Source organism: Octodon degus, unplaced genomic scaffold, assembly GCF_000260255.1.
Source record: "Octodon degus isolate 3935 unplaced genomic scaffold, OctDeg1.0 scaffold00155, whole genome shotgun sequence".
NCBI classification, from domain to species: domain Eukaryota; kingdom Metazoa; phylum Chordata; class Mammalia; order Rodentia; family Octodontidae; genus Octodon; species Octodon degus.
Genome location: NW_004524731.1, coordinates 1,694,479 through 1,704,457, shown reverse-complemented (window position 1 = coordinate 1,704,457; position 9,979 = coordinate 1,694,479).

Below are 9,979 nucleotides of genomic sequence, written 5' to 3'. Positions count from 1 at the left end.
ATCAAATCAGGCTAGTCAACCTTCCCATCTCCTTGAGCATCTTTCAGATTTTATTAATATATAACAATTGTACCTATTCATAAGGCACAATGGGAGATCTCAATACATGAATTTGCTTCCCTGTTCTCCATGGTTCAGTCCAGCGCTGGCGAATTTACAGCACGCGTGCCACAGCAGGCTCTTTGTGTTACTGAAAGCCCTAGAAGGCTCACCATTGCTGGTTTAGTCTCTAGTGTTAAATCATATGGTTTTTAAACAACAAAAATTTACCCATTGCCTTCTAACACCAAGCTCTACCTTAGGCAGAACTGTTCGTCTCAATTGTCAGTTTGATGGAACAAAGAGAGAAGATCCCTAGCAGACCAGAGAGCACAATCCCGGGTGGGTCTGTGGGATGTATCCAGATGTGATTGGCATACAGACCAGCATGCTGATTGCTCGGCAAACTCAGGAGGGTGATCCCCCCGTAGGCTTGCAGCTTCTATGAAATGGGAGAGGAAGCAGGATAAAGTTGTCTGCCTGCCCTTGCAAATCTCCATTCTGCTGGTGCAGGGTGTCTTTTGCTGTTGCCCTTGCTGGTGGCCGTCAGACTCCAGCTTCCTCAGCCTCTGAGCATGGACGCACAGCGATGACTCCAAGGAGCTCCCAGAGCTGCAGTCCTGGCCTGGCTCTGTGTCCTTGCTGCCTCTCATTCCGCAGCTTGCAGTTTCTTAGACTCTGGCTTTCAGGCCTGCAAGAAGCCGACATGGACTCGCCCACCTCTGACCCGGAAGTTGATCAAATGAAGGCCTTTCAATAATTACGTATTATATTTTCTACTGATTCTGGTCCTTTTGAGAATCCTAACTAATACACTGGGGATGGGGGTGCACTGGACATTCCCTGCCACTGGGGTGTTCAGAATCTAAGGAATGACAAAGAAATAGAAAACAGTGATCATAAAACATTGCACATAAGACTGCCTTCTTCCAAGTAGCATCTTTAAAATTCAACCATGTTGTAACATTCATCAACACTGCTTTCTTTTTATGACCAAATAATATTCCATTGTACAGATATACTCTCTTTTATTTACCCATTCATCAGTTAATAGATCTCTGGTTTGTTTCCAGTTGGATTGTGGGTAATAAAATTGCTCTAGAATTGATTGTGGTGATAGTGCCGTAATTCTGAATATACACTTATACATTGAATTGCTTATCTACAAAGTATATCTTAATGAAGCTGTTACCAAAAAGGAAAGCTCAGCAGCAGAGCTGTGCACAGGCTGGAAAGAGAACACTGCAGGAAAGAGATTCCTGATGGAAAGTGTGGATTGCAGAAGCAGATGAAGATGTCTTAGAAGAGGCATCCTCCAAACAGCTTCCTTAAGATGAGTAAAAGAGGGCCAGGAAGATAGCGCGGCAGTCTAAGCACCTGCCTGGCAAGCGTGAGGACCTGGGTTCGATCCCCAGTACCACATGCTGTACTGGGCCAGAGCCCAGACGCGCTGAGCCGGCCCCAAACCTGGGCATGGTGGCACACACTTAGAATCCTGGGGAGGCTGAGACAGGGGAATCACTGAGTCTGAGATGCGTGCTGAGACCCTGTACCAAATAAACAGATAAATAAATGTCAAAAACAAAAAAAAGTAAGTGAAAGAGCTGGTGGAGGAATGGCTGGGTGGGAACATTCAACTCTGATGTTCCAAAACTACAGCACCGGTTTGGGTGTGGCTCGAGGGACCGGCCCTGGCTGTTGTGGGAGGAACCGGCGTTCCCGGTGAATTGCGCAGGACTCTGCGGGAGGGAGATATAAACAGGTAGGACTGGAGGTGGGGCGGTCCTGGGGGGCCTGCAGCGTCAAAAACCACAGAAACACTGAGAGGAGGGCAGTTCCACCAGTAAGTAGAGTCGAACAACCATAAAGTGTCGGTCATGGTAATTAGCAAGGGCAGCTTCCATGAGACCAGCCAGTGACCTTTTCCCAGGCAGTGTAACTCTGCCACGGTGAAGCCACCCAGCCTGCAAAGGTGGCAAAAGTCAGCAGGTATTGGGAGTGTTGGCACTGACACTCTGTGCACTTTACAGTTTAAAGGACACCAGGATGCCATGTGCCCGGCACCCCAGATGCTGCCCAGCTGCCCAGCCCTGGCCTGCCAGAGATGGTCTTGTTGGTTTCTTCATATTGCTGCTTGTCTGAAGTATAATTTAAGGTGGCTTGCTGAGCAGGTGCAACGTAAGCTTAAGGTCCGGGTGAACAGGCAAGAAAGGCTAGACAGGAGGCCGGCGAGATAGCTCAGCGGTCCAAAGCAAGCTTAAGCAAGCACAAGGACAGCGGCTCAATCCCTGGCACCACATGTGGCACCAGCCCTGACCCCAGGGATGCCCCCCCCCAAAAAAAGAAAGGCTAGACTAGAAAAAAAAACTAAAACCAGAAATAAAATCAGTACTCATGATGCTCCCTGTCCATTGTTCAAAATAGGCAAGAAATCAGCTACAAATTTTCCAATAATCACTGCCAGGTGGGAAACATGATTAATTACAGAAAGCAAGCCAATTGTATAATAGTGCATGCGAGTGAGAAACATCTCCTCCAAGCACTCCATAAGGAAAGCCGAGTTCCATTTTGCTGAGGGACACACCTGGCAAGGCCAGGTGTTGCACCCCAAGTACCCTGGGCCTCACGACACTAAGAAGACCCCCACACTCTCTGCTCACCGCGTTGGTCTGTGAGGCGCTCAGAGACAATCAGCCCGAGGGCTGTGCACTTACCAAGCCAAGGGGGCAGGGGCCCGAGGCTATGCCCGAGCGACCGCGCTCTGCCAGTGAAGGCCAACAGGGGGAGCATCTGAGCCAAAGTCCAAAGGAGAACGGCGGCCACAGCCAACTGCCAAGAGCTCAGATATCCCTCCACTTCTGAGAGTTTGCTATTTATTATCTTATTATAGATTGCATATTTTGTAGGCACTTCCAACAACTCTGAACCACAGAAAATAGAACTGAGGTGAGACATACATAGTCTTTATTTCTCAAAATAATTGGGAAATACTGAGCGTCTTCATAATTTGTTCAATTGACATAGACCTACTTTTAGAGATACAAAAGAAGCTCTGCCCATACAAATACTTGTGCACTGTAAGTATCAACATTAAAAGCTACAGATTACACTTTTCTTTTATATGCACCCAGAGGAATTTACCTAAAAATCAATTTAATACATGAATAATTTCCTATTTATTAGTTGAAAGTTATGCATTACTAGCTCTTCATCTTGAACTTACATTTTTTTTTCAATATCTCCTGGTAAAGTTTTAATAAAATTTTATTACTGAGACAGACACAGCAAGAGAAGTTAACTTTTTGAATTATCTGTACCATAAGATTATAAATGTCAGCTTAGAATTTCTCCTGGACTTAGCTATTATTGCAATTACTTGTAATATTTATTACAGATTACTTCAATCCTCTGCAGTTATGTATACAAATAATATAGACTATTAGCATATAGTTTAAGAATTAAAAATTAGTATATAAAGTAAAAATGAATTAAAAGCATATGACCTTTTCAGTTATTCATGAATATGCAAATGAGTAAAATAACTAAGGGCTAGAACAAAACTGTCCAGACCTATGTTATTCCTGCTGCTATCTGTGTTGGTCTAGGTTCTGGGGAAACTTGTTCTTCTCAGAGCCACGCAGGCACACCTACAAAGTAGACCTGTGAGGCAGCAAGGGAAACCACGTAGCTTCCCAGGTACCAGCGCCCAGGGAGGTGTCCAGAAACTAGGCCGTTACAATGCTGAGGTGAGGAGATCTCTCTCTCTCTCTCTCTCTCTCTCTCTCTCTCTCTCTCTCTCTCTCTCTCTCTCTCTCCTGACTGTGACATAGGCCCAGATCAGCTGAGCAGCTGCCTATGGCCTCAGTTGCAATCCACTGGTCAGAGCTGCAAGAGCAGGGCTCTGGGAGGCCCCAGTCAGATACCTGGTTGATGGGAAGAAGTCAGGCAACACCTCCAATCCCAGACTGCTTTGTGTGATAATTTTGCTTCAAATACTTTGCAAATGCTTCAGCTTGTGTCAACTTGACAGATGCCCCAGTGGACACAGTCAATGTCATGGCTAAGATCAGACACAGTGTTAGTGGAGACTTTTCAAGACTGTCCCTACTCAGGCCCCAGTGAAATACCCACCACTGTGCACACAACACCATCTCCACCCCTTGGGACCCAGGATCCCAATCTCATCTAGTCATGCTTATAGGCCCGAAGGCCGCAGTGTTACTGCTGCATCAGGACCATGTATGGAAGGGAGCCTGCGTGCTAACACCTTCTGATCCAGAGACCTGTGATGCAAGAAGAAAGGTCAGCTCTTCTACACCACACATCCACTGATAGTGCAACAGTCACCCAACATCAGTCTTATTTGAGCAGTAGAACCTGGAGCCGAAATCCTGCCAGGCTCAGGTTGTCAGAGCAGAGCAAAGTGCCGCTACCCTAAGTTTCCCTCCACCAAGCCCTTGCTTCATGATGCCCCTGCCTTGCCACAGATCTGAAAGAATGCTACCCCACCACAGGCCACAAGCATGAGCCAAGATAGGTCTGTCCCCTCTAAGTTGATTTTCTAAGGTATTTGGGCACAGCAACCAAAAGCTAGCACAAACTTGTTTCCAGCCCTAATTCATTCTCTGGGCATTAACACACACACACACACACACACACACACACACACACTACACACAAGATCTCTGTCCTCCTGAGAGCAGCCTGTGTTTGCAGCTGAGCACTGCCCTTAGCCTGCTCCTTCCACCATGGAGAGTTGGACAACGAGCCCTTTCTTTATTGTGAATCACCTCGGTCCCTCTTAGTCTTGGTTCTGCACTTTTGCAGAACAACTCTCCCAGAGGCTTTGTAGGTCTCCTGTGGAAATTTAGAGGTCTAGAGTCCCTAACAGTTGGATCCCTAATTTATGATGCAATAAGCCCCCTACTTTAGATGTGCCACAGCACAGTGGAGCAGCATTCATGCAATTGTCAGACGCATTTTTGTCTAGACAAGAGGGGCTAGAACACTGGCTCCAAGCTTCCTAAGTATACCCCAAGAGTTCTCAGAGCTGCGCTTTGGCTTGATCTTTACCCTCCGTTCTCTCCCATTTGGGGAACCTTGCAGCTATTGACTCTGGAAATGTGAAACAGTGCTTGTGTCAGGTTTTGAGTGCTGTGCCCAAATGCCTTTAGAAAGCCAACTCAAAGCAGGACAGAGTCAGCTTGGCTCATGGCTGCAGTCGGGTCGGGTGGCTCCAAGGTTTTCCAGGCAGGACAGCACGCTGGCAGGCGCTGTGGAGGGAGGCTGCTCAGCTCAGGCAGCCTCCCTTTCAGCAAGCAGGGAGGTGAAAGAGAAAGGAGCCAGAACTGGAGCCCAGCCCCTGGCCGCACCACTGATCTCTGCTCTTCAGCCTCACCTCCTGCTTCATCACCTCCGAACATGGCCATCAAATTTTGAATGACTGTCAGTGGGCCTGACGTGCTGACATGGTTAGAGCCCTTGCAATCCAGCAACTTCTCTAGGGCCCAGCTCTGAACAAGCCACACTGAGGAACAAACCCTCCATACATGCATGTGGAGGATGCTGCCTGTGTTTAGAGTACAAAACATAAAGCACTCTGCCACCTAGCTTTTCATGCATGTCTTAGCGTGTGCTCAATCTTCTCAGTCCCTCAGTTTCTAATTCCAAATTAGGGCTATTCTTTGGACACACCCCAGCACATCCTCAGCCCCAGCCACCATGTCCTTGCTCTGAATCCCACTGGGTGGAATTACCTTCTGTCTCACACAGGAAGGTTATACCTTCCTCCTCGGGTCTTCCTAATGAGAAAAGCCTGCCCTCAACTCCCATGCCCCAAGCTCCTCACAGTGAGAGCTGAGACTCGGCTTAGACAAATGCAAAGTTAGACAGCTACTCATCCGGAACCCCACCACCACAGGCGCCGTGACCTCGCCACTGCCTGTGCAGGACTCTCAGGCATTCCTGCCACTTGGCTTCTTGCAGATGCCTCCTTCAGCCATCTGCAATGCTGCTATTATGAAGATGACTGTAGGCCCAAGGCAAGGAAACCTCCTTTGTAAGCACCTTCGCTCCCTGCAGGAGGTAAACGCATAGGAGGGACTGGATGCACTGCAAGGAGAGGGAACTGCAGCACGAGAAATAAATCATTAGCAACTGATGCAACTGCAGGCAGTTCTTAATTAACCAGGGCAATCTATGAGGGTAGCATGGGGAGACGGGAGATGCCTAAATTGCAATTAAAATGACATAAAGCTAACATCAATTACTGCCTGGAAGAGTGGCTAACTAGTGATGGCACAGAGACCTACGCTAATGTCAGCTCTCCAAAGGACTCAGAGGAGCTGGGAGCTTATTGGTAGTACTTGACCCAAGTCCTGATATGGCCTAAGAAAAGGGGGACCCTAGCAGAGCATTGTCAGCAGCCCCTTCTTCCTGAGATCAAAGATGCTGCTGCCCAGGAGGGGTGACGCACAGGACTGAGCAGCCAGCATCCAGGACAGATGGAGGTTGCCCAGGTAACCACATTCTGGACAGCACGCCAGGGTCCGGAAGATGCATGGATGCATCTGGGAGCAACAGGACGCATGGTCTACGCAGCAGAGCTACAACTCAGACCTGGACAGTGACACAGGCTCACCTCCTGGCTCAGCTACCTGTCAGCTGGGTGACAAGCATGGGTCGTTGTTCTCTTTGAGCCTGTCTTAGTTTTGCTGCTGGCACCCAGAGTCAAAGAGGCAAATGTTTATTTAGCTTATAGTTTGTGGAGGTTTCAGTCCTTATTCATCTGGCTCCAAGGCAGGGTGGTATGGCAGAGGGACAGCAGTTCAACATGGTGGAAGACAGCAAAAGCAACAAGAGCAAAAGGGGGAGCCGGCCTCTTTTCCTCCCTCATACTGCAGGCTCCCCCACCTAGGGTAGGTGTAGGGCTCACACCATCTCTGTTTTTCTCTTACACAGGTGCAGGATGTTTACAAGGTAAGTAACCCAGCCCCTGCTGAAGCACTTAGTTAAACTTCTATACTTCTCAGTTGACAAAGTGAATAACATATTACCACATCCTAGGTTGTAAACACCACATGGGGCAGGTCCTCTCCACCCTAGGATGCAGAACTGCTGAGTCACTTAGTAGACTTCTCAAGTTGACACAGCGTATCAACCATTACAGAGCTTCACCTTCCTACTCTGGAAATTATGCCTGCTCTAGCTTTGCTTTGAAGACCAAGTAAGATGGGATATGATCTCATCTAATGAAGTATATCAATTAGCTATTTGAAAGTTCTCATCTATCCTTCCATGAGATGTTCAGAGAGAGAAAACCAGACCTAGGTCATAATGAAGAGATTCTGTAAAGTCTTGAGCAAGGACCATGGCGACACCGAGTAAGCAGGGCGAGGAGCAAAAGCTTCGGCCCAGTGGGAACACAGTCCTTGCTGGGAACTGGACAAAAAAGGAGGAGCTCAAACAGTCTGGGGCAGATTCCTTTATGGGACGCCTATTGCCAGAGAACAAACTGGTCCCTATCACACTGATAAATAATTAGCTGTGAAACTGGCCCTGGTCTCTCCTTTCTGCCTGTGTTCTTTGTCCATGGAAGGTAAATAGGTGAAGTTTTGGCAGCTTGGCTCTGTGGCCTTCTGTGGCCTTTGGTTTTACGTTAGTTCCCACACCACTGGTTCAGATCCCCACACTAGGGCCCCTGGCCCTGCCCTTAGGATACAGTCAGATGCCAGGGCTTGAGGAAGCCTCAGGTAAAGCAATGCTGTTGAAATCCAGGTGATTACACAGGACTTCTTTAAATACTTATATTCTAATAAAGTGGAGAACCCAGAAGATATGGAGAAACTCCTACGTCCACATGAACTACCAAAATTGAATCAAGAAGATTGAACTCAAAAAAGGTAGTAATAAATACTCTACCAACCCTGTACTAAATACATAAAAATGCTCTACCAACTAAGAGAAGTCCAACGGAGCCACCACAGCACTCTATCAGTACTTTGAGGAAGATTTAATATGAACACATCTCACATTCTTCATTGAAATTGAAAAGGGAGGAGTGAATTGAAACTAAATCTGGGACTGTAACATTATTCTAATACCAAAACCAGACAAGAATAAAGCAAAAAGGAAAACTACGGGCCAATTTTCTTCATGAACATGGCTGCAAAAATACTAGAAAACAGAATGAAGAAATCATTAAGAAGACCAGGATGCAGGATGGTTCAACATGCACAAATTACTAAATGAACAGAATCAAAGGCACAATCACATGACCATCTTGACAGATGCAGAAAGCGCCATGACAAACTACAAAATCCATTCGTTATAAAAGAAAACTTCAATAAAGTGGGTATAAGAAGATCTTGCCTCAAACTGAGAAGACCCATTTATGACAAACCCACTTCTAATGTCATACCAAGTGGAGAAAACTGAAAGTATTTCCCATAAAACCAAGAAAAAGAAAAAGGCGTTCACTCCACCACTCCTGTTCGGTATAGTTCTCCAAACTTCAGTCAGAGAAATCAGGCAAGAGAAGGAAATAAACAGGACAAGTATAGGAAAGAAACAAGGGTGCTCACTTCGGCAGCATATGTACTAAACTGGAAGGAAAAAGGACAAACTATCCTTGTTTTCAGACAACACGATCCTCTACATAGAAGACCCTAAAATTGTCTACCAAAAGACTCCTAGAGCTAATAAATTCAGCAAAGTGGCAGGATAAAAAATAAGTACACAAAAATTATTAATATTCCCCCATACCACCAACAGTGAACCCACCAAGGAAAAACTCAAGTAAATGATCATATTCACAATAGTTTAAAAATTAAATACCTAGAAATTAATGTAACAAAGGAAGTAGAAAGCGGATAGTGAAAGAACATTCCCTGCTCCTGAATAGGCAGAGCCAATATTGTCAAAATGGATATATTACCAAAATTGACATATACATTAATGTAATCTCAATGAAAATGCTAATAGCATAGAACTATGCTTCTTCATAGAACTATGAAAACAGTCCTAAAGTGTACATGGAACTAGAAGAGACTCAGAACAGTGAAAAACAATCCTAGGCTGTAAGACCAGAACTGGAAGCATGAAGTCCTGCATTTCAAATTGCCTCATAAAGCTACAGTGATGAGAACAGCACAGTACTAGTGTGAAGGCCAACGTGGACCAAGGGGACAGAACAGAGGATGAAAAACAAGCCTGGGCTCATTCAGCCACCTAATATCTGGCAAAATCCAAAACATATGCTGACAGAAACATCATCTCTTTAGTGAATTGTGCTGGCAAAACTGGTTTTTTACAAACAAAAGCAAACATGAGTCTAGACCCATATCTAGCACCCTCTTCTAAAATTATATCAAAATAGATCAGAGATCTAGCAATTATAACAGAAATGCTTGATCTACTTGGAATATGAAATGGGCAAAATTCTTAAAGCTATAGGCACAGTCAAGGATTTTTTTTAATGGAATCTCAATGGCACAAGAGATAGTACTAAAAATCAACAAATGGAATATATCAAACAGGCTAAAAAACTTCTACACAGCCAAAGAAAGCAACTGACAAAATAAAGAAACAATCTACAGAGGGGGAAAATATTTGCTAACAAAGTACTAACACCTAGAATATATAAAGAACTCAGATCAATTCACCTATCTCAAATAAAAGACCTAATCAAAATAGAGCAATTGAAATGTATAGACACTCCCAAGAGGACATACAAATGGTCAATAAGCACATGAAAAAGATGTTCAGCACATTAGTCCATTAGAGAAATGCAAATCAAAACAATGCTGAGACACCCATCTCACTGCAGAAGCAATGGCCATCAAGAAACCAAACAACAGGTGCTGGCTACAGGATGAAAGGAGTCTTCTCCACTGCTAGTGCAACTACTACAGGCATCAGTGCAAGGATCCCCAACTAAAAA